Source organism: Vulpes lagopus, chromosome 6 (genome assembly GCF_018345385.1).
Source record: "Vulpes lagopus strain Blue_001 chromosome 6, ASM1834538v1, whole genome shotgun sequence".
In the NCBI taxonomy this organism is placed as follows: domain Eukaryota; kingdom Metazoa; phylum Chordata; class Mammalia; order Carnivora; family Canidae; genus Vulpes; species Vulpes lagopus.
In genome coordinates this window covers 133,772,351-133,797,644 of record NC_054829.1, presented here as the reverse complement: position 1 = coordinate 133,797,644, position 25,294 = coordinate 133,772,351, and the positions used below count along the sequence as shown (strand labels likewise).

At 44.4% G+C, this 25,294-nt stretch overlaps 1 protein-coding gene across 4 annotated transcripts in view; it reads left to right on the top strand.

Annotated features, from left to right (window-relative positions):
* The window catches only part of INPP4B (inositol polyphosphate-4-phosphatase type II B), a 707,856-nt gene that overhangs the window by 47,260 nt on the left and 635,302 nt on the right, over nucleotides 1-25,294 (top strand). For 2 of the 4 annotated variants that reach the window (XM_041758016.1, XM_041758011.1), the window contains exons 1-2: nucleotides 9,118-9,166; nucleotides 9,384-9,571. The exons of 1 other annotated variant lie outside the window; for it this stretch is intronic. The gene's annotated coding sequence lies outside the window, so the exon portion shown is untranslated. Of the gene's footprint in view, nucleotides 1-9,117; nucleotides 9,167-9,383; nucleotides 9,572-25,294 lie in introns of those variants that run through there. One more of the 4 variants, XM_041758013.1, reaches the window with a different exon arrangement.

Genomic DNA, 25,294 nt, shown 5'->3' with positions numbered 1-25,294 from the left:
TTTATTAACTTAAAAATATACAGCTGGCAGCCTGGGAGGCTCAGCGGTTGAGCATCTGCCTTCAGCCCAGGGCGTGACCCCAGGGTCCCGGGATCGAGTCCCGCGTCGGGCTCCCTGCATGGAGCCTGCTTCTCCCTCTGCCTGTGTCTCTGCCTCTCTCTCTCTCTCTCTGTCTATCATGAATAAATAAATAAAATCTTAAAAAATATATATACAGCTGGAATTTTGGTTAGTCTTATGTTGAATTTATAGATTAGGTTGAAGAGTATTGATTTTAGGAGTATTTTTAGTGTAATTTGCTCCATTCATAAATTACATTATGCATTTATTCAAGTCTTTATGAATGTCTTCTGGGAAGTTTAAAAATTTGCTCTCTGTAGGTTTTTTGTAATTTTCACTAAGTTAACTTCTTGGTAGTTTTAATTTGTGCACTATGATGAATGGATCATTTTTAAAATGAAATTTTCTATCTGGTTATTAGTGATTTAGGAATGTTTCTGAGTTTTGTATGTTAACCTGTATTTGGACCTTGCTAAACTTTTTATTAATTCAAGTTTTTTTAGTTGTTGTTGATTCTAATGGTTTCTCATATGGGTGATCATAATGACATAATGACAGTTTTACTTCTATTTCTTATCACTTTTTTATATTAAATAACAATGGCAACAGTTATCTCCGTTTTGTTTCTGAATTTAAAGTCTGTGTCAAAAATTTCTTTGTTAAGTATGATATTTGCTTTAGTGTTTAGCCAGTCAGCATGTTATCAAGCTTAGTAAATGTTTAATTATTTCTATTTTCTTTGGTTTAATCATGTATAGCTTGTTGAATTTAAATTATTTTTTGTACCTGTCGAGGAAGTCATATGAATTTTGCATAGCAGTCTTCTTTAATTTCTTCTTTTCCATTTAGTTTTCTTTAATATTTTGAATGAAGCAGTTAATTAGATTGCTTGGTATTAGTGTCATTCGAGGATTTTGAGACCTCTGAGGAAATCCTTATAGATACACATTTTTTTTTTTTCACTTTAAGGGCCTGAACCCCCACCTGCTGCAACAAATACATCATTTGCTTTGTTTTGCCCTTAATTCATTTTGTTCTATTGGTAGTTGCATTGAAGTATGTACCCTGCTTGCAGTTCTGTTTCTTTGTTCAGTTTAACATTAACTGAGTGTCTACGGTGGGTAAATGCTGGTTCAGGCAGTGGGCTGGGGGCTGGGAATACAAGAGTGGTCAAATCAGTCTCATCCTTTCAGTATCTTAGAGTCTGGTGGATTTTTAGCAGGTTTGTTTCAGATTAATTATTTGTGTTGCGAAGGGCTTGGGAACGCCATTTCTGATGGGCTGTTACTAGAAGCAAAACACTCCATGTGTGTGTCTCGTGTTTTTTAATCTTTGTGTTTAAAGCAAACGAACATGGTTATTGGCCCATTTCTGGATCTATTGCACTGTTGCTATCCATCCTTTATTTCCTGTGGCATCTTGGGGCAGCAAAAAAGTTAAAAGATCAGTATTTGTGCCAGTGTTTTGGTTTGGTCATGGATGTCTGTCTTGTCATGGGTACACAGAGTTGAGATTAGGGTATAGAGAAAACTTGCATGACCAAATCCATTTTGAGATTACCTTTGGTAATTTTTTATCTTGTGTTTCTAAGAATGTCTTGGACACTTCATATGAAGGTCAGAATAATGTTTGAATTAAGTTGGTGCTGTTGACACATCAGCTCTTCACGAATGACGTGCACAGCATCCTTCTTCGGCTTATGCTATGTGCTTGGAAAGACGGCTGTGCTTCGAGGTGGAGTGGTTTTTTTTTTTTTCATTTAGGATGTCTCTAATGACATTTGCCATTCTAATGACAATGAGAATATGCCCAAGGAATCTGTTACTTTTTCTGAGCCCGTGGGGATGCTTTTGATTTCTTAGGCAGTGTCCCTGTTTGACCTCACCTTAAAGCAGTTTCATAATGTAAAAGAAAAAGACCTTGGGGGAAATGATTAAATAAATGAGCTTACTTTCATATAATAGAAAATCATGTAGCACCTAGAAACATTTTCAAGGAATTTTTAATGGCAGGCAGAAATGTTCTTGATAAAATACTAAGGGAAATTAACAAGACAAACTATTGCAATGCAATCCAGCTTATTATTATTCACTTAGAAATGAATTGAGAAATAAGAGTCTTGCTATTTTTTTTCTCTCCCTTCCCAAATCAAGTTCTCTAACTTGCATGTATTGTTTTGACAACTGGAGGGAAGTTTTCTAAAAAAAAAAAAAATAAATTACACATACACAAATACACCCAGTGGGATTCAACATGAGACATTACAGGGATATTTGTTTCAGAAGTAAAAAAGAAAATCAAATTTTAAACAATTATCTCTTGGTTCCTGCCATTTGAACTTTATTTTGGAGCTTCCTATTAAACACACTAGGGTGCTAGAGTTGTTGGGAATGGGCTGATGGGCAGTGAGAAGGCAGAGCAAGGCAACGTGAGAATATTTGGGTGGAAAATCAATGCTTGGGAGGGTCATATTGATGGCGGCTGGTTTAGGGAGCCGTCGGTGGGCGCGTAAGTAGAAGAGTTTGAATCTTAGGGTCCAGACTTTACTGGAGGGTTATAGCTCTGGAAATAATTATAACTGAGAAAGAAGGCAAAAAGAAGGTCAGTTTTGATCCTTGAGGCCATAGTACAGATAGGCAAGGCCGTAGGGGGTTCTCCGTAGGGAGATACGGGCAAGACGTCAAACTAGCAACTGAGTTAGAGCTGAATTATCAAGAAGTTAAGAGTCAAGTGGCTGGTAGGGCAAGGGGCAGGCCCACTGGGGGCCTTGATCCTGAGCTGCTCCAGTGCCCGTCCTCAGTCTGTTTGCCCCCTGCCAGCTACCCCCACACACCTGTGTGGAAATTCATCCTGGAGTCTGAGTGTGCAGCGTAGTAGCCATAAGGAGAATCCCAGTGTAGCTGTTGCCGTTATAATCTCAACCTTCTTTTTTTCTTTTTTAAGACAGTTTTATTTATTTTTTTTATAAATTTATTTTTTATTGGTGTTCAATTTGCCAACTTATAGAATAACACCCAGTGCTCATCCCATCAAGTGCCCGTCACCCAGTCACCCCCACCCCCCGCCCTCCTCCCCTTCCACCACCCCTAGCTTGTTTCCCAGAGTCAGGAGTCTCTCATGTTCTGTCTCCCTTTCTATTTCCCACTCATTTTTTCGCCTTTTCCCTTTATTCCCTTTCACTATTTTTTATATTCCCCAAATGAATGACATTATCTGGTTTCATTCATTTGAGGAATCTCCAACCTTCTTGTATGAAGCCATTTCCTTCTAGTGAATTGCCCCTAGGAAACGATATTTGGTGGATTGCTGAAATCAAATGGAATGAAACAAGAGCCCTTATGGAATAGCAATAGTTAAAGTCCCTCTTCATGCAGCAGTACACGTCAGATGTGAAGTCCATGAGGCTTTCAAATGAAAACTACCAAGTTAGGCCCTTTCTTAGGCATCTGATCTTGGACAAATCATGTCAATATTCCAAGTCTCTGTTTCCTTTGTATAAAATCATGATACGTCAGGCACTGAGGAGAGCACGTGGTGGGATGAGCGCTGGGTGTTATACTGTGTGTTGGCAAATTGAATTTAAACAAACTAGGGGTGGTGGAAGGGGAGGTGAGCGGGGGGTGGGGGTGACTGGGTGACGGGCACTGAGGTGGGCACTTGACGGGATGAGCACTGGGTGTTATTCTATATGTTGGCAAATTGAACACCAATAAAAATAAATTTATTAAAAATAAATAAATAAATAAAAAAAACATGATATGTTTTACCTCTCCCTGTGAAGTCCAAAGTTAAAAGTTAATGATGTGAAAACACTTGGTAAACAATAAGAGTCTATATGAATATTAGGTAGTATGATAATTATTCTTTAATGCAGACCATTTTGCAAGGTTGGTAGGTTTCTAAAAGTTTGCAGTGGTGTTAGTGTTGGGTGTTAGAGAGAGGACTGGAGTGAAGTGTGGTGCTTATCAACTAATATGCCCACTCTGATGTTGGCCTTGTCCCTCCCAAGCCTTTGCAAGAAACAGGGAGGCTACCATATGTCCAGCAATTGCACTGCTAGGTACTTACCCAAAGAATACAAAAATACTAATCCAAAGGGGTACATGCACCCCAATGTTCATAGCAATGTAATCAACAATAGCCAAATCATGGAAACGGCCCAAATGTCCATCAACTGATGATAGATAGACAAGATGTGCTATGTATAGAATGGAATATTCCTCAGCTATAAAAAAGAATGAAATCTTACCATTTGCAATGATGTAGATGAGCTAGAGAGTATTATGCTGAGTGAAATAAATCCGCTAGGGAAAGAGAAATATGACATGATTTCACTCAAATGGGGGAATTTAAGAAACAAAACAAACAAGCAAAGGGGGAAAAAGAGAAGCAAATCAAGAAATAGACTTTTAACTATAGAGAATAAACTGATGGTTAACAGACGGGAGATTGGTGGGGGGATAGGGGGGACATCGGTGATGGGGGTTAAGGAGGGCACTGTGAGGAGCACCGGGTGATGTGCGGAGGGCTGGATCACGATATCGTACATCTGAAACTAATATTACACTGTGTGGTAACTAACTGGAGTTAAGTAACCGCTTAAAAAAAAAGGAGAAAATAAGTCAATCGGAGAAGGACCCACATTATATGGTCTCATTCATTTGGGGAATATAGAAAATAGTGAAAGGGAACAAAGGGGAAAGGAGAGGCAATGGGTGGGAAATATCAGAAAGGGAGACAGACCATGAGAGACTCCTGACTCTGGGAAACGAACTAGGGGTGGTGGAAGGGGAGGAGGGCGGGGGGTGGGGGTGACTGGGTGATGGGCACTGAGGGGGACACTTGACGGGATGAGCCCTGGGTGTTATTCTATATGTTGGCAAATTGAACACCAATAAAAAATAAATTTATAAAAATAAAAAAATAAAATAAATTAAATTTTAAAAAAAGGAGAGTGCGTGAGAGGGAGAGGGAGAGAGGAAGAAAACAGGGCAGTCCCTGAACCTGATTTATTTATAATATATGAGGGGAAAAAATACCCCGATCTCAATCTAAAACAATATTCTATTCTATACCATATAGAAATAGATTTTTATAATCTATTTTGGGAAATAATAGGGCAGTTTATTATTCCATCAAATTAGTTACATCGGTTTTCTGCTCCAGTTTGTTTTTCTTTTTCCCTTATAGGCCCACTAGTTATGAAAATATACCTAGTAGGACTTTTTCAGTTCCTCTAGCATTTTATTTGTTTGTTTTTAGAGATGTTATTCATTTAGTTGACAGAGAGAGAGAGAGAGAGAGAACAATCCGGAAGAGCCAGAGGGAGGGGAGAAGCAGGCTCCCCACTGAGCAGGGCTTGGTCCCGGGCCCTGGGGTCATGACCTGAGCCCAAGGCAGACGCTTAACTGACTGAGCCACCCAGGCGCCCCTCCTCGCTAACATTTTAAAGAACTTTCAAGGGTTACCTACCAGGAGATAGAGCAGAACCAAGAGAAAACCTTGTATCACACTCTGGAACCTCAAATTTTAGTCTCATCTAATCTTAAAAACTCCATTTTCTATTCTCGTATATAGGCATCTTTATCTCTTCTTTTGCTACCTTTAAGGATTGTAAAAATTTAAGTGAAATTATAGTCGAGAAATACATTGAGCTTCATGGAATAAAGACACATTATTAAAGTCATTAATATATGCTTTACATTTATCAAGCATTTGTTGGCGCGCATATCATGCTTCTATGCTCCCGGCCCCCTAGGGGCAGCATTTTGGGGGACGTGGCAGGTGTGGACATGTCCGTATTCCTTAAGCTGACGTTCAGACTCTCCACAATCAAAAGTGGTCCAGCTGCTTCCATCCGACCCAGAGCTTTCCTCCAGTCTGTCCCAACAGCTTTGTTCTCTGCGCTCATCATATCTCTGCCTGCCCTCTGTCCCTTGTACCTTTGAGAATCTTATACTCGTGTACTCGTGTGTCTAGGACACATTTTCTTTTTTTTTTTTTTTTTTTAAATAAATTAATTTTTATTGGTGTTCAATTTACCAACATACAGAAAAACACCCAGTGCTCATCCCGTCTAGGACACATTTTCTGATGCTCAAGTCGACATCCGTCCTTCTGAACTTTCATAGCACTCGTGTTGACTTGGTTGTTACTGTGTGTTGTCTTGTACCACCCTTTGCCTTCTCATGTGTAGGTCTTGTCTCCCTCTCGTCTCGACAATAGGGTTTTTTTTTTTATTTTTTTATTTTTATTTTTTTTTTAATTTTCCAAAAACAAAAGAAGTTTAATAAGAGTGAAATTGTCTTACATTTTACGTGCCTGGCTTAATAGAAGACAGGTACTATATGTTGGCAAGTGAACTTCAATAAAAAGAAATGTAAAAAATGTAAAAAAACAGCAACAAAAAAAGAAGACAGGTAGATTTTCATATCTGCTTCTCCATTCAATGTTTGCAATGATGTTGTTTTAGTTGAAGTACGTGAAGAAAATCCAGCCTCATATAGGGTTTTTTTGGAGGGAAGTCACTACCTGTCATAGGATATTTTGTCTTTTAAGCACAACCTAGTGTTTTCCCCAATACGGGTTCATCATTATTACAGTTCCCAACTACTGTTGTGTCAAACAAAACAGCTGATTTTTTTTAAGGTCATGAGATAGGTTGGTAACGTACATAGGAACGGAACCAGAATACAAGATTTCTAGTCATCTTGACCCCAGCACTTATTTTGATGGATTTTATTTTCAAACTGTTTTTGAACTGTTTTATTTTCGAACTAGTTACAGCAAAATGGAGAAGATAGTACAGAGAATTCTTATCTACTCCTACACACAGGTTCCCCTATAATTAACATTTTCTGTTAGTGTGGCACTTTGATATGATTAATGAAGAAATATTGATACGTTATTATTAACTGAAGCTCATATTTTACTCCTATTTCCTTAGTTTTTATCTAATGTCTTTTTTCTTTTTTAAGATCCCATCCAGATACCACGGTACACTTAGTTGTCCTATCTCTTGGGCGTCCTCTTGACCGTGACAGCACCTCCCTGTTCTTGTCTTTGATGAACTTGACAGTTTTGAAGAGTCTGGTTGGGTGTGTGCTAGGCTGTCTCTCAATCTGGGTTTGTCAGATGTGCTCTCATGATTAGAGGGGAGTTATGCTCCTTTGGGAGGAGGAGAACGGAGGTAAAGTGACATTTTCTTATGATTTATGTGCTTATTTGAGAGAGAGAAGGGGGTGTGCAAGTGGGCAGAGACAGAGAGAGGATGGAATCCACAAGCAGACTCCCTGCTGAGCGTGGAGCCCTCGTGGGGCTTGATCCCGGGACCCTGAGATCATGAGCTCGGCTGCAATTAAGAGTTGGACACTCAACCGGCTGCGCCAAGCGGACACCCCAAGTGCCATTTTTATCGTATTCTATCGAGAGCACATGCTGCTGACACTGTTACCACTACGGATGTTGACCTTGATTACGGAGCTGAAGTTGGTTTCCTCCCTGGAAAATTCCTCCCCAGCCCCCAACCCCCATCCTTTTTTTTTTTTTTTTTTTTTTAGACAGAGGGAGAGAGTGAAAGAGAGAGAGTGCAAGAAAGGGCAGAGGGAGAGAATATTATTTTTATTTATTTTTATTTATTTTATTTTATTTTATTTTTATTTTTATTTTTTATTTATTTATTTATTTATTTATTTATTTATTTATTTATTTATTTATTGGAGAGAGAATCTTAAATAGGGTCCGCACCCAGTGTAGAGGCAGAGGCGGGCTCCATCTCATGACCCTACGATCCTGACCTTACCCCAGATCAGGAGCTGATTGCTTCCCTGGCTGAGCCGCCCAGGAGCCCCTCCCTTTATCATACTGTTCCCTTGGAGAGAAGCCGATGTGCTAAGTCCACACCTGAGGAGGGCAGTGGTATCTTTTATCTCCTGTAGGGCGGAGTATCTACATAAATCATTTGGGCTATGGCTCTTATCCTCAATGCATTAGTTTTTTTTTTTTCCCCAATCATCTATTTATATCTCTGTGGACTCACTGATATTTATTTTGTACTTTGGGTCACAACCTAGTACAACTTTATTGCTGCTTACGTTGTTCTAGCTTGGCCAAGGGGAGCTCTTACATTCGGGTCCTGATGCCTTTTTAGTATGTTCCCCCCCACCTGGGTTTCTTAGGTTGGTGTCTGTCCTTTTGGGCCCTACGTGACGATCCAGGTGGATCTTGTGTACTTCTTGCCTCAGTCCTAGAATCAGCCACTTCTTCAGGGGCCGCAGGATCTTCTTACTGGAGAATGACATCACAAACCAAGATAGGAGTGTTATGGCCTGTTGCGTTTAGGCTCTCCCGGGACAGCGCAGAGATACGTGCGTGTGTACTAACGGGCGCGCACACGCTTCTGCATACGCATATTTATCTGGATTAGGCTAAGCATGATTCCTTCCTGATGACTCCACCCTAACCATCACCGCATGAGTCATTTTAGTCTCCTCTTGCTTATCAGTAACATCCAGTCCAAGAGGAGGAGCCCACCTCCCACCGCCTGCCACCCGTCACTTTAATTGCTCACAGTTTACATGTCGCCCTTTCAGGATTGTTAACTTCTATCCCCATGAGAAATGACTTTATCAACTAGAAGACAGTGTCTACAGGGACTTCCGTTTGTCTTCAGTCTGTCAGGCTCCACTTGTTTCCCAAATCACTTCGGTCAGCATCCTTCCCCCCCAACCACATTCGGCGAATGTGTTTCATGTATTTGTAGTACGTGTGGGTTCTCTTGTCACGGACAATCGTACTTCCTTGGATCCCTGGATCTCCAAAATGATTTATTTAAAAAACTTGCATACATTATGTTATGTTCTTTGTGTCGTATGTTATATGGGCTTGAAAAATGCATAATGTCATAAATCCACCATCATAATGTCATACATGATAATTTAATTACCCTAAGAATCCCCTGTGCTTCACCTACTCATCCCTCCCCGTCCCCCTCCAAACCTCTGGAAACCACTGATTTTTTTTCTTAACATCTCTATATTTTTATTTCCAGAAATCATGTAATTGGCATCACATGGTTTGCAGCCTCCAGGCTGGCATTTTTCATTTGGTGAGTGATGTGCACGTAAGGCATTCCTGGCACTTGTGGCTTCAGCAGCGTTCGCTCTGGGTAGGCTGCTGTCGGCTCTGATTCCCTGCACTTTGCTGTGTGTTCACCCTGAGACCTCACTTCCCTGGCTGGTCTGGGAATGGTTGTTGAGTTTTAGTCTGATCAGCTTTTTTCTTGTGAACGTGGGAATCTTGACTCCCAAGCTCTTGACCTACAGGAGCTGAAACCAGCTATCTGGCATTTTTCCTAACCTTCAACGTCTTGAAATCTCTTCTTATAAAGCAAGTCCAAGAAGACATGTTTACCTGCTCTCATCCACTCTGCCATTCATCTCACCTTGCTCTGTATCGACTGTTTCCCACCCAGACCCTCAGACTTTTGATGCTGAGTCCGCCTCAGTAGCTGGTAAGGAAGAGGTGGGGAGGATGGGGAGAAGGTGGGTAATATGCTACATGAAGTGTTATTACATTCTCTATTCTCTCTAATGCATATTTTCTATCCTGGTAACGTTTTGCACAGCTCACAGAGGATCTACATTTCTGTTGATCATAATCCCAATGTAGCAAAATGTGGTGTTTAAAAAAAATTAATCTTTCACAAGGGATGCATAAAAATGAAAGTGGGAAAACTACACACTGAGAAGAGACGAAAGGAAGCCAGGTCAATAAAAATCGTCTATGCATGGTGCTTCGGTCCTCCCTCTAACATAAATATTGCTAATAGGGAGGATATCCACCTTATTTTAAAATACAGTTTCTTTTAAAAAGGTTAGTGAGACAAAAAAGAGGCTGTAAGTCATTCTGGCTGAGCCAGTGACTGGCAAGTAAAGCAGTGGCCGTTCTGTAGTAAGTTTTTAAATAAATAAATAATAAATACAAATATAATATAAATAAATCTATATATATAGATATAATAAGTCTATATATATAATATAATAAATAAAAATCTTATTTTTATCACTTGACGGGATGAGCACTGGGTGTTATTCTATATGTTGGCAAATTGAACACCAATAAAAAATAAATTCATATAAAAAAATCTTATTTTTAATGCTTATTTTCTCAGGGAAAGACCATTTTCATGAAGTTCTCCTTTATTTTGCTGTTATGTTCAGCGTGTTCAGTGCCGTAACGTCAGTGTTACATACCTTAAGTGAAGACGAACATCTTACTTTGTGAAGGTTCATTCTTACTGAGTCTCTGGATTCTTCTCTCGCTCGTGAGATCTTCCCTCCAATCTGAGTTTTCATCTGATTTTTACGATAGTTCTGACGTTTCTTAAGTCATAGATGGGGACTGTTCAGCGAATCCAACCACAGCCATTCACTCTACATTTGCATCTTACCTGCGCCCGAGATCGGTGCACGTGTTTCCGGCGGCAGGGAAATGCGTCCCAGGAGATGACCTGCTCCATGTGGAGCAGCACCTGCGGTTAGGAGGCATCTTGGGATGATGACTGAAGGCTGCTCCCGCCTGTCCTGTCCGCACGGAGTAAGGCCCTGTTCACAGGGGACAGAGGGGGCGGGCCGGGCCTGCCCGGGAGTGGGGCCAGCAGCGGGAGGATGACCTGTGGGCAGAAGCACACGTGGCAAGGCCAGTCGGGTGCAGGAGGAGGCGCTCTCCCCGGCACCCCTGGGGGGTGATCCCCCCCGACCGCTCCCGCCGCCTGTCTCCCCTCGCCAGCACCCAAGTACCCAGCCCCACCACCATCTGCACATGGACATCGGCCCCGGGCATGGAAGACCCACAGCACTGACACGCTGCATTGTTCCAGCACTTTTTTTTGTTCACAAATTTTGTGAGTATTGTGAGATTGATTTCTCTAAAGCCTCTAAGGTCTTGAGATAAATGAGCTCCTAGGCACTCTCTCTATTTCATTAATTTTATATTCACAACCGAAAAAGAAACAATCATGTAGCTCCTGACACATTTATGAGAAGTACATTAGGATCCGATTCAGTCTAGACAGAATTGAATTTTCGGTTAAATTGGAAGTTGTTTTCCTGGAATTTATTAACGCCTAAATTCCTTAGTGCTAAACGTATGTGTCCTCGGCGTGTATCGAAGCAGACACGACTGCTTTCCTCTCCTGCGTCCCTCCCCATCTTGTACTGTGAGTATGTCCTGTTTGTTCTGTCCCTGACAGTCCTCCTAGTCGAGCCCCTTCCCTCCATTTCCTCTAATAGTCAACCTCAGTTGCAACCCTCAGCACTGCTCTCCTTGAATTTTGTTTGAAGGTCAGAGATGAGAAAATCTGCTTGATTTTATCATATGTCGAAAGGCAGAGAGTCAGCTTTACGGAATTGACATTAATAAACTGTGAAAATGCGTTCACTTTAAAGAAAAAATGTAATTCTCTCTAAATTGAACCCGAACTTGTTTCAGCTGTCATTGAGGAGCCAGAGGTTGCCCTATTCTTTCTTCTCTACTACGAATGTAAAAGTAATGATATTTGTTTAATAAATCTGAACTCACTCCCCTAAGGAGCGCTGCAGCTTGCAGGCTTCTTTCCCATACCCGCGGGCACCTTCGCTGCTGGCTCGACCTCCCACGTCTCTGTCTTTATGACTCCCCTTTGAGCTCCCGCCGTTGTAACCTCATATCGCCACGCAGCTTTAAGGACTTTCCAGCTTTCTTTCCATCCTCCTTGCTTTCCTTCTTTCATTCTTTTTCTTCCTTTATTTATTTTTTATCTCCTCATAGTCCAGGTCTACTTTTCCCTTCTTTAAAAACCAAATACAGCTTCCTGATTTCTTAGATGGAACATGGAGCAACCTCTCATGGTTTCAACCACTACTTTTCTTTTTTTTTTTTTTTCTGTGAACGTGGAAGATTGGAAAAACAGGGGAGGGATGCCATAGTAGCAGTGACCTCAGTGTACCATACTGGTATGACATAATTAATAATAATAATAAAAGCTAAGAGTTATAGATTTGCAGAAAGAATAGAACAAATTTCTGACAGGATAGTAAATATTCCTAATGTGTCATCATCTTTTTTTTTTTTTTTATAATCTTCTTTGGTCTATACTATTGGTGGTTTATAGATCCATGCAGATCCCAAATTATATGGTGTTTATATTTCAAAAGTTCGTTTATAAGTGACTTACTTGAGATTTTATGTAATTAAAACATTGTTACCAATATTTAGATTTGCCCACAAAACAGTATTTAACCCATCATAATAAATCTAGGCTATCATTTTACTAGTTTTGTTGCTTATAATGGGTATTTATAAAATTATTTTAGGGGCATCTGGATGGCTCAGTTGGTTAAGCATCAGACTCCTGAGTTTGGCTCAGGTCATGATCTCATGGTAATGGGATTGAGCCCCACACCCAGCGTGGAGCCTGCTTAAGATTCTCTGCCCCTCCCCCTGCTCATGCTCCCTTTCCCTCTCTCTCTCTCTCTCTCTCTCAAAATTACAAAATTATCTCAGGAAAAAAAAAGTTCTGAATTTCATCTTAGGATGCCAGGGACATTTGCCTGTGATTCTGTTAGTGACTGAATTGGAATGGAGTCTGATGGTAGGTCACTAAAAATCAGGGATGTACTAACTCTGCTTATGCACATGTTGCATAAAAGGAAATAAGTTCATAATTCCATTTATTCTCTAGAAGCTACATTGGTTCTGACACCCACATGTGTGGGCAAGTATAAATGCTCGGAATTTAGGCCCCCAGCCTCCATCCATCTTTTTTTTAGTATGAATTGATCCCCCCCCCCATATTGAAAGTCATATGTTGCCTGTGCACAAACTTACATGATGGAGAGGTTAGAGGAGTAGCAATTTATAAAAAGCTGTAGACTTAGAGAAACAATTATATAGGGAGTAAATACAACCCTTTTCTATCCCTAGAAGGCAAACTGTATGGAAATCTTTCTAAAATAAAGATTCAGGACAAAGTAGTGGTGGAGAGTTGTGTGCTTACCTTGTCAGAATCACCAGAGTCTTTTTCAATCTACCCACCCGCCTTAGTTCTTACAGCTCCTCCTTCCAAGTCCCAACACTTACCCAGCTCCAGTTCTCCGTTGTGGTGTCACTGATCCTGATGAGCCTGGGCCACATTGCTCAGGAGGGCTGGACAGCGCAGGGGACACCTCTCCAACTACTACCAGCTCCTGAAGTTCTTATAAGAGTCGGGTAGTAAGATGGCCGAGATCTATTGGAAAAACCTTGGGCTCTTTGTGAATCTGTGCTGTAAATCTCTGGGTAACGTGCCAGTTTTTTAAGATCTGAAAACAAGTAACAGTCTCAAAAAAAAAAAATCATCATCTTTCACCTGTCGCATTGTCCTTGGATGACTAACCTTACTATATTGTCTGTGTTAGGACAAAAAAACAATAAGGAAGGAGCTTAAACAATAAGGTGTGTGCTTGAGGCTGACGGCTCAATAATAGGCAGAGATGAAGCAAGATAAAGAAGCGAGTGTGTGTTGAGCACCTATGCTAGACCAGGAATGTCCAAACACACATTTCACAGTGTTATGTGTTGCCAGGGACCGCGGGCTGTTTTCTACAGGGGACTACATGGAGACTCCGTTTAATCTGCTCGAGGCATCTAATAGGGCATAAGATCCGGCGTCATGAGGAGTTGCTCTGATGGGCCCGTGCTTGGTTTAATGCCCTGCGGTCACCATCCTGAAGTTCTTAAAAACTTTTGAGCAGGAGGCTCCACATTTTTATTTTCCTCTGGGCCTTAGAAGTTACATAGCTGGTCCTTCTGGTAAGCTATGCCAAGGTCTTCCATGAGGTTCCTTAAAGATGTACACAGAAAACCCCTAGGCCCTAAAAGGCCGACTAAGAGAAAAAGAGGTAGCTCCAAGGGTTGCATAAGAATTTTGTGTTCTGAAACCAGGATGTTAGGCTTGGGGGAGTGTGGCTCCCTCAGAAGAACAACCATTGCTTCATATGATAGGTAAGTGGTTGCCGGGTGCCAGCATGGTTTGATGCCTTCTTTACTTTTTCAATTTTTCTATTGCTATGTACAAATTACTACAAATTTAGTGATATGGTCAACACATACTCTTCGAGGCCAGTGGGATGCTCAGTCTCTCTTTCGTGGGTGATCTAATGTAATCACAAGACTGACTTGCTATATTCTGTTGCTTAGAAGCAAGTCACATAGAAGGGAGTTTACACAAAGGCCTTAACAATAGGAATGAGGAGTATTGGGGATCACCCCAGGGTTTGTCCAGCGCATAGAAAAAAAAGTCCACCGTGGTTGGACACTCTGCCTAGGTGGCCTCGCCCTTTATCTGGATTTGCCAAAACCACCAGATCGTGGACGTATGTTCATGAGAGAGAAGGAGAGCAATGTGGCTACTTACTCCTCATCTGTACTTATATCTTATATATATATTTTTTGCACTGTTTATTGCTACTCTGCACTTCCTCACTAGCGACCAGCAGATGTGCCATTTAATCACCGGCTCGTGTAGCTCTGGAGTTCATATTCTTCTCTGGGACAGAGCCAGGTTTTGTGGGGCCTGAAATTCATACGTTTTACATTTTGGGGGTGGGAGCTTCGTTGAACAAGGGAATGCAAAATAACAACGTAGAGGATTAGATACAAACTAAATATTTGCAATGAGATAAGAAATCACAATAAATCACTCAAAACTTTGAGATTCAGTCTCTTTTTTTTCTGAGATCTCTAAATACCAGAAACACTTATATGGAGATGCTTCCTGGTTGCAACCTGGTTTCCTCCCATTCACCTAGAATATTTTATAGCTCCTGCCAACCTCCCGTGCTCCAGGGAGGCAGTGCAAGTGATGGGCCTTGGAGCTTTATTAGCTTCCCAGTAAATGTGTCCCTGCATCTCACTATATCCTCACTACTCAAAACCCAACAGTGTTGCCACCTCTGGATTCTTGTTAAAATGCAGCATCTCAGGCCCCGTGTACACCTGCTAAAGAAAACCCTGCAAGATCCTGAGTCATTTATATGCACATTAGTGTTTGAGAATCACCACAATATGCCACACACGGAGCAGCATTGCTTCCTCTGTGGGCTGCACCCTACGTGTCCTTCTTGGCCAGAGCAAGTGGATAATAGACCTTCGCCCACAGCTGGGAACAATCTTGACAAGAAATAGTAAGAGCACGTCAAACTGCTTTAAATTAATACAAGTCTCCAGGGTCAGACAAATTATATCCTTCGGATATAGAAAAAAATTTATAGCTGTGATTAGAGAAACACCACTAGTAATCTCTGAAGAATCACGGGGAAGCAGAGAGGTGCCATTTTTTTTTTCAAAGAAAGAAAAAGATGAATTCCGAAAATTACTGGGTCGTGAGTCTGACAGCAATTTCCTACAAAATTCTGGAAGAAATTATTAAACACGTAACTCGTCAGCTCTTAGAAGTGGTGATCACCAGGAATCATGCCAAATCAACTTCATTCTTTTCAAATAATGTGTTTTGAAGAGTGGGAGGCCCAGGGAAAGCTGCAGGTGTGACAGTTTGGATTTTAGATCGGTATTTACGAATTTCCCAAGACTGTCCTTACATCCGTACAGACCATACGCAGAAATGTGGTGCAGTAAATAGTGTAGCCAAAGGAATTATGGTTCACTGATGGTCATCTCAAGTGGAATCTCAAGGCATGTGAGGAAAGGAGTAGATAGTGGGTCTCTATCAGTCAGGGTTCAATTATAGAGGTGAGGCTCCTAGGAATGGTATGAAGTAAGGCACTGGTCACTGAGATTTGACTTTATACAATCGTGAGAACTGGCTAAAATGCCTGTGTGGAAGCTGCTGCGTTTGCTGGGCCTGAAGTCAGCCCCGCGGGAACTCAGGAAGAAAAGATTGCTGTGGGGTTGGGGAGAACAAGGACAAACAGGACTGCGTGAAGAGGATGGTATGGACCTTGCTTTAGCCTCCAGATTTCTGATTCTGATCATGGAAGTATCTGGCAGGAGGAGCTCAGGGCCAAATATGCTCCGGGCCTGGGAGCGGGAGAAGCTTGGAAGGGGCTGTGGCCCTGGCAGCTGCTGCATGCCAATGAGGTCAGCAGATTCCTACAGAATCCATGTGTAGGAGCTGCAGGAGCACCTGGCCCGATGCCAACCCTCCAAATGTCAAGATGACTGCAGCCGTCCTCTTGCCTTCCTGCCTCTCCTAAATTTCTCCTGTGGCCAATCTGAACTCAGAACCACGAGGGGGAGGAATTCTGGGAAATGCAATTCTTGCTTTGCTGGGGCTCGATTCTATGCTCCTGAGATCATGACGTGAGCTGACCAAGAGTCGGATGCCCAACCAAATGGGCCACCCGGAGGCCCCATCCTACTTTCTTTTTTATCATCATACTTAGTGTTGGGAAGCTATATACTTCTGGTATCTGGGCAAGGCACGTATGTGCACTCTTACCACTTCTATTCAACCTCATACTGGAAGTACTAGCTGAAGTAGTGACACAAGAAAAGGATAGGAGATTTGTACAGATTAGGAAGCGCTTGTTTGCAGATGACATGGTTGTCTATGTCGAAATCCCAGAGAATTGACAAAAAAAAAAAATAATAATTCCAGAAGAAATAACCAACCATAGCAATTTTGTAAGGCAAGGCTAACGTACGATAGTCCATTGCTTTCTTACATACCAGTAATTAAGAATTTGAATTTGAGATTTTAAAATGCTATTTACAAAAAATGAAATATTTAGGTATAAATCTAATAAAATGCATATGGAATCTATATGAGGAAAACCACAAAACTCTGATAAAGTCAAAAAATATCTAAACAAATACAGAGATATTCTGTGTTGAAGGGTTGAAGGACTCAATGTTGTTACGATGCAGGTTCTTTCCTATTTTTTTAAAAGATTATTTATTTATTCCTGAGAGACACACAGAGAGAGAGGCAGAGACACAGGCAGAGGGAGAAGCAGGCTCCATGCGGGGAGCCCAACGTGGGACTCGATCCCGGGACCTGGGGTCACGCCCTGGGCCGAAGGTGGACGCTAAACCACTGAGCCACCCGGGTGTCCCGGATTCTTTCCTATTTGATTTATACACTCAATTCAATACCAACCAAAATCCAACAATATATTTTATAGATACTGATTAAAGTTTAGATAGAAATTCAGGGCACCTGGAATAGCCACACTGTGCTGAAGAACAAAGTTGAACAAAGTTGACGGACTTAGACCAACAGACTTCAAGGCTAATTATACGGCAACAATAATCAATAGAGAGTGGAATTGGTGACAGGGTAGACACATAAATTAATGAAATAGAAGTAGCACCCAGAAGCAGACACAAATATGCCAACTGATCTTTGATAAAGAAACAGAGGAAATTCAATGGAGAAAGGATAGTCTTTAACTGACGGTGCTGGGGCAATTAGACAATCACATACAAGGAAATGAATCTAAACACAGAGCTTACACCTTTCACAAAAATTAAAGCAAAGTGGATCATAGAGGTAGCTGCAAAATGTAAACTACAAAGCTTTTAGAAGGAAACAGGAGAGTGTCCAGGTGACCCTGGATTTGGTGGGGACCTTTAAATACAATACCAAAGGCATGATCTATATGATAAAAAAACAAGGGCTGGACTTAAATTTAAAATGCCTGTTCTGCAAATGACATTGTTAAAATAAAAAGACAAGTCATAGGTGGGGAGAAAGTATTTTCTTTTTCTTTTTTTTAAGATTTTATTTATTTGTCCATGAGAGACCCAGAGAGAGGCAGAGATCCAGGCAGAGGGAGAAGCAGGCTCCCTGCGGGGGGCCCAGCTTGGGACTCGATCCTGGGACCTCGGGTCACGCCCTGGGCTGAAGGCGGCGCTCAGCCGCTGAGCCACCCGGGGATCCGAGAAAGTATTTTCAAAACACGTATCTGATAAAGGACTTCTTTGTAAAAAATAAAGAATTCTTAAAATTTAAATAATCTGACTTTTAAAGTGGGCAAAGGCTCTAAACTGACATGTCCCTAGAGAAAACAGACAGATGGTAAGCAAGGATATGAAAAGATGCCCCACATCATTTGTCATTAGGGAATTTTGAGTGAAAACAGTGACGTTCCGTTCTGCAAGTGTTAGGATGGCCAACCCCCCCCCCCCCCCCCTGAGAATACCAGGTGCGGGTAAGGGCGCCCTCGTGCATTTCCGGTGGGCGTGCAACGTGATGCGGTCTCATGGGGTGACAGCTCAGCAGCTTCTCGCAAAAGAAAACTTAGTCTCGGCGTATGATCTAGGGGTTGTGTGCTTAGGCATTTACCCAGCCGCATAAGAAGCATATGTCTTCACAGAAGCCCGCACCTGGAAAACTTGTAGTGGCTTTACTCACTGTCACCAAGACCCTGAAAGCAACCAAGACGTCCTTTGATAGGACAACGGATGAGCTAGTACGTCTCTGTCGTGGAACATTATCAATAAGAAAAATACGCTCTCAAGTGACAGTCAGAAAAACGAGCTGGCCAGCCACGGACAGGCACGGCGCAATCTTAGATGCGTAAAACTCCGTGAAAGCAGGCGGCCCAACACGACGTGTTGCGCGATGGCAAGTAGACGGCCTCGTGGAAGGGCACAGCTGCAGAGGCGGGACCGACGGCAGTGGGTGTCAGGTGCAGGGGGAGCCGCAGAGGGATGGGCAGGTGCAGCGGGGGCCCTTGAGAACGGTCAGACGGTCGTGCCTTAGATCATAACGGCGGGACGCGGCACCGCGCGTCTGTCAAACGCGTGGAACTCTCCCCCACGAGGCGTGACACCGGATGTGTGCTAACTTAAGAAAGGGCCTGGTATCATATGAAAAGAAGCTCGTGAGGGGCACAGCCTCCAGGAAGCTGAGCGAATGGATCACGGTCCAGCTGCCCTTCCTTATCTCGTACGATTTATCTTTGATTTTGCCTGATCCGTTGCATAAGGCCAAGGCTCTATTATACGTGTAGGCAAAAGATGTGACACAAATGCCCAACAAATGACATTTAAACAATTGAAAAAAAAAAAGAAATGGTCTGTATGTTGGGATATTTCTGGGGTAGAATGCAGAACCTAACGAAGTAATGCCGCTGGGTTACGGGAGGGTGAAACGGCCTCCCAGAGTGGCCGAGGAGGAAAGAGGTCGTGACCGTTGGGGCTGAGCTAAGTCCGAAATGCTGAAGCCAGAGGGGACCGAGCGTGGCCCCGCATAGTGTTGTGTCTCACCCAGGCCTGCACCTCGGGTCCCGCTACACGAGTGCGCTGGGACCAACAGCCACATACTCGCGGGATGGGTGTGGAGCCAGACTTCTCAACTTTGGAGCAGGAATTTACAGATTAGCTCGGGGGGGTGGAGTGACTCCTGGTAACGGGTTAGGGTCAGAACTACCGTAACCCATTAGGTTAATGGGCTAATCAGAGACAGAGCTATTTTTAGATACGCATATGACATGGGCACGTACCAAGACCCCTGTTTTTCGCCCCGTGAGCTGAAAGAGCCTGGAAGCAGCCTCATCTCAATGGCAGTAAGAGCAACTAACTCTCAATTCTTTGTTCGAATGTTGTCTCCAATAAATAAAAACAAACAAGCAAAAAAAAAGCAAGCAAACACAAAACCAGAGAACAGACTGTCTAGGAAAAACTGTTTCCTTTTAGGGGCAGGGGATGTACGAGGTGAGCCCAGGGAATCTTACGGTACCTAAAAGTAAGAAGGTTCTTTAACAAACAGTTGGATAAATAAGATCAGACAAACCAAACCCCCGAACGAAGGGGGTGTTTCCAAGAAATGGAAAACCAACCAAAAGGGCTGCCAGGAGCCAAAGCTGGAGCATTTCAGGGACAAAACAAATAATATTGCATTGTAGCCCAAAGCACAAAATAAATATCCATGGGCCCATACAGCTGTGAATAAGGGATTTAATGAATAAATAGCGGGCGAAGGCAAATACCCCGTGTGAATGATTTCCAAATAATGCCCATTGACACGCCGCCCTCGAGGCCTGGCAGCTGGACTTGTCAGTCTTTAAATAGACGTTCCTGGCGCCCGCGTGGCTCAGTCCGCCACGTGTCCGCCTTTGGCTCCGGTCGTGATCCCAGGGCCTTGGGATCTCCCCCGCGTCAGGCTCTCTGCTCACCGAGGAGCCTGCTTCTCCTTCTCTCCTGCTCCCACTTTCTCAAGTAAATAAAGAGAATCCTAAAAAACGTAAAACACGTGTTCTGCATAGTGATGTTCTTGCAAAGAATACAGCACAGCAAAGGAAGTGGGGGGAGGGTGAGTCTACAGTGGAAGAGCTTCACAGACCCCCTTTGGGTGGCCCAGGTCGGCCTCCGTCGTGATGTGGCGTTGGTGCACGTGCTCCCCACGCGGTGTGCGGACGATGCCGTCCACCTCTGTGGCCTCCTTCCCTGAGCCCATAACCCCACTCCAGCCACAAGCAACACACCGGACAATCGGGCCTGAAGGACGTCCTACAGAGGTGCCAGGGCCAGTGTTCCTCAGAGGCCAGCGAGGTCACCCGAGTGAGAAAAGCCTGAGGAAGCGTCGCGGAAGGAGGAGCCCAATGCAACGGCCCATCTAAATCGGACCTGGATATTGGGTGAAGCTGAGAAATCCTGAATAAAGTATGGGCTTCGGCTAGTGACAATATACCAACGTAGCTTCGTGAATCGTGACCGACGTCCCATCCCGAGGTAACATAATAATAGAGGAACTTGGGTGCACACGGCATACGGGAATCCTGTCCTCATCTGCAATTTTTTCTGTAAGTCTAAAATAATTTTGGGATGCCCGAGTGGCTCAGCGGTGGAGCATCGGTGTTTGGCTCAGGGTGTGATCCTGGGGTTTCAGGATCGAGTCCCGCATCGGGCTCCCTGTGAGGAGCCTGCTTCTCCCTCTGTCATTGTCTCTGCCTCTCTCTCTCTGTCTCTCATGAGTAGATAAATGTTTAAAATAAACAAATAAAGTAAAATAATTTTAAGATAAAGACTTCCATTTTTAAAAAAAAGAGTAACAGAAAGTGCAGAAGACTGAATCATCGAGTGACTTTGGCAACCAGAATGGTTGATTAAAAAAAATAAATAGAGAATATTTACAGGGCCCTTAAACTTGAATGGATGCTTAGGAGGCAGTTGTGATCAGGGTGCTCCGGATTCTTGCCTTCCTCTGCGTCAGGCTGAGTACACAGGCCGGGGCGCAGTCGCAGCGGCAGAACAAAGGCCCCTGGAACAAAGTTGCATGGAAGCAGGCGTCGACTTCGACTGAAAAGCTGAATTTGCAGCGATCACAACCGTCCAAACGTGACTGGGCTGTCTCCGGAGGGAGGCACGATGGCCTCCTCGCGGGCGGTGGCAAGGACAGCAGCGGGATGCGCACGAGCCTGACCTGTCCTCATCCCGGCGCGGGGACTCCACAGTGTCACCGAGCCGCAGCCACCGCGGTAGCTCAGGGGCTACAGGCGGGCCCGGGCCTGGCTGCTCCTCGTGTCGTGCGGGTGGCAGGTCCCCCTCGGAGTTACGCGCTCTGGGCGGGGAGGGACGAAGGGGAGTTGAGTGCCGAGCGCTGCGGCCGCGGCCGGGAAGGCCTCTGCGACCAGTGGGAGCGTGTGCTCTGCTTTGAGGAGAACAGAAGGTGCAAGAAAACAAAGTGCAGACGCCGACCCACAGCGGTTGCTCCTGGATGTGGCCGTCTCAGTCTCACGGACGCTCGAGGCCAGCCCAGCGACCAGGAGGGGCCTGCGGAGGGGGCCTCCCTGCTGCTGCCGCCCGGGGCCACATGGTTCTGGCCGCTGCAAACCCCGGGCCACTCGTCCTCTTCTGGGGAAGTAGCACCGGCGGGAGGTCGGGTCACCAGGCTTTCTGCGGCCACTGGCCAGCGAGCACAGCACCTCGCGCGCGTGTTCCTGTGCCCCTCCAAGTCCTCTTCACGGATCTCGGCCTCGTGATCCACACGGTAAAGTCATGGAACTGCTGGAACGCACAAGTGAGGTGAGATTGCGGTACCTGCTGTCACCGTGGAGCTCCGGCACACCGTAGCCCGTCCCGTAGAAAGTCTGGCCAACAGGTCTCAGATCAAGAAATACCTCAGCATACTGGGGCGCCAGGGGGGTCAGCGGTGGGGCGTCTGCCTTTGGCCCAGGGTGTGACCCCGGGGTCTCAGGATCGCGTCCCGCATCGGGCTCCCTGCATGGAGCCTGCATCTCCCTCTGCCTGCGCCTCTGCCTCTCTCTGTGCCTCTCATGAATAAATAAATAAAATCTTTTTTTTTTTAAAAAAGAAAGAAAATCTCAGTATATCTAATACAGAGAGAGTGATAGGTGCATATGTACATTTGTGTGCATGTGTGTAGCTCATGTGATTTTTTAAAACAGATTTTTTAGATTTATTCTAGACAGATGGAGTGGGGGTAGGAAGGGGAAGAGGGACAGAAACAGACTCCCCACTGATCACGAAGCCCAAGGATATGTCGCAGGGTTAGATGCCATGACCCCCAAGATCATGACCTGAGCTGAGATCAACAGTCGGTTGCCCAACCAACTGAACCACCCAGGTAGCCCCTCATGTGATTTTTTTTTAAAGATTTATTTATTTATTTATTTATTTATTTATTTATTTATTTATTTATTTATTATAGACACACAGAGAGAGAGAGAGAGAGAGAGAGAGAGGCAGAGACACAGGCAGAGGGAGAAGCAGGCTCCATGCAGGGAGCCCGACGTGGGATTCGATCCCAGGACTCCAGGATCACGCCCTGGGCCAAAGGCAGGCGCCAAACCGCTGCGCCACCCAGGGATCTCCCCCCTCATGTGATTTTTTAATAGACAATTTGTATTCAGGTAGAGAGTTCTGCTGCCTTGAAATAGAAGTACCTGGTAAGTAGGTCTCCCGGCCTGTGCAGGCCCTGTACTCCTCAGCCATGGTTGACATGCAATAGGAAATGTAAATACGGTGATTTTTTTAGTAGGGCCCTGACCTTTGGATTTTATGTCTGCTCTTCTATCACACGAGTGTTCTAATTCCTTTGCTGGTATTAATTAGAGCCAAATTAATGATACGGTATATGACAAAGGGCAAGAGACAGCACCGACCTAATTTTTTGTTGTTGTTGAGAATGTGCAGACATAGCAGTCTATTATCTCTGGCCTATCTCCCTTTCGTTTTTGCAAGATTTTATTTATTTATTTTATCTATTTATTTTGAGAGACAGAGAGAGAGAGAGAGAGAGAGAGAGAGAGAGGAGAGAGAGTGTGCACAAGCAGAGGCAGAGGCAAAGGGAGAAAGAGAATCTCAAACAGACTCCACGCTGGGTGCAGAGCCCCATGCAGGGCTTGATCACATGACCATGAGACCATGACCTTGGCCAAAATCAAGGTCGGAAATGTAACCACCTGAGTCCTCCAGGCACCGCTGGCCCATTTCCTTCTTGTCTCCAGTCTAGGAGGCCTCTGACCTTCGCTCTCCGGCCTCAGTTTCTAAGAGCATCCACCTCCCGGATGCAGACCCAAGAGCACCGGTCCGGTCCTTCCAGCCTCGGCTTTCATGGCGCAGGCTTCCCTTCATCCTTCACGGTGTCCTCGCCTGACCCCTTCGGATCACCACTTCCCTTGTGCACATGTAGGTCTCCTTACGCAGGCCCTCCCCTCCCTTACTGTGTTCATTGCTTCCTGCTCCATCACGGTGCTTTGCATTCGCCTTCGCACCTCCCTGCGGTGGCCCGCACTGACCTCCAACCCTCGCCCTCTTCACCCACCTACCAACACCCGCACGTTAAGGACCACCTGAAGTGCCGTAGCCTCTGAGAGACATTGTCCGGTCTTTCCGCGCACTCCCCCGCGCTCGGTCTCCCAGTGTAGCTGTTCCTCTGCTGTGTATTTCCTTACGTCTTACCCCGCCCGGACACACACACGCATGTGCTAAGTCCTAAGCTCCTGGACAGGCGCCGGCCTGTGGATTCCAGCGCGAGGACCAGTATCTCCTTGACACATGCTCGTGCCTCCAACTGTGAGCCGAATGGTACATCCCCGGGCCCTGTTAGGACGGTTTCAGAACCACCTGCCCAAACGGCTCCGATCTCTGTCTCCAGCCCCTTTACTTGTATTTATATGTTCAGTTGCCAACTTACCTCCGGTTGACTTTTCAATTAGAATCTCAAACCCAGCGCGGTCAGAAAACTCTGGGTTGTTTCGTCACAAAGCTTCCCTTATCGTAGTGCACGAGCCTTCATCTCCCTTTTTCTCAGAGTCTGTATCAAATTCATCAATAAGTTAATGAGTCTCGTCAGTTCTTTACCGAAATCGTTCTTGAATCTTATGCATTTTCGCCCTCTCCGTAACCACAGCTCCGGTCTAAGCCACCCCAGCTCTCCCTTGGGTCAGTGGCACCATCATCTTACCTCCTCATCCGTCTTGTGACCTCCATGACTGCTCGCCTGAAACTAGTTCTCCACACAACGCCAAGAAAACTCTTTTTTTTCCTAATAATAAATTTATTTTTTATTGGTGTTCAATTTGTCAACATACAGAATAACACCCAGCGCTCATGCGTCAAGTGAGGCATACATCAGACCACAGCATTCCCACTTGATTTTTTTTTATTTTAATTTTTGAAAAAGAGTATATTTACCTACGAGAGAGAGAGCGCGGGCACATGAGTAGAGGGAGAGAGAGAAGCAGACTCCCCACTGAGCAGGGAACAGTAGTGAGGCTCGATCCCAGGACCCCGGGACCGTGACCTGGGTGGAAGGTGGACGCTGAACCAGCTGAGCCCCCCAGGCATCCCGCGTTCCCGTGTTTAAACGCCCCAGTGGCACCTACTTAAAGTCACATGTACATCTCTAACTTCGTCATCCAAGGGCCCAGGCGATCGGAACCCTGAGTAATCTTGGACTTTCCTTCTGTTTTCCCCTTTTGTACTCTGTGCCGCAGTGACCTCGGCTCCCTTTCTGTCTCTCAGATTGGGAAAGCTTGTTTGTTCCTGCCTAGAAATTTCGTTTTTGCTATAGTTTCAGCTCAGAGTTTTGCAAGATCATCTCCTCCTCCCCATCCTCAAAGAGGTCTTCCCAGACCACCGTGGCTAAAAGCACCCTCAGCCTCCTCCACCATGACTCCTAGTCTTCCCGGCCCTTACTCTGTCCCACCACTTCCCAGCAGAGGGTCATCTCTAGAATCGAAAATAGCATCTGCCTTAATAGGCATTTATTGACTGACTGATACTG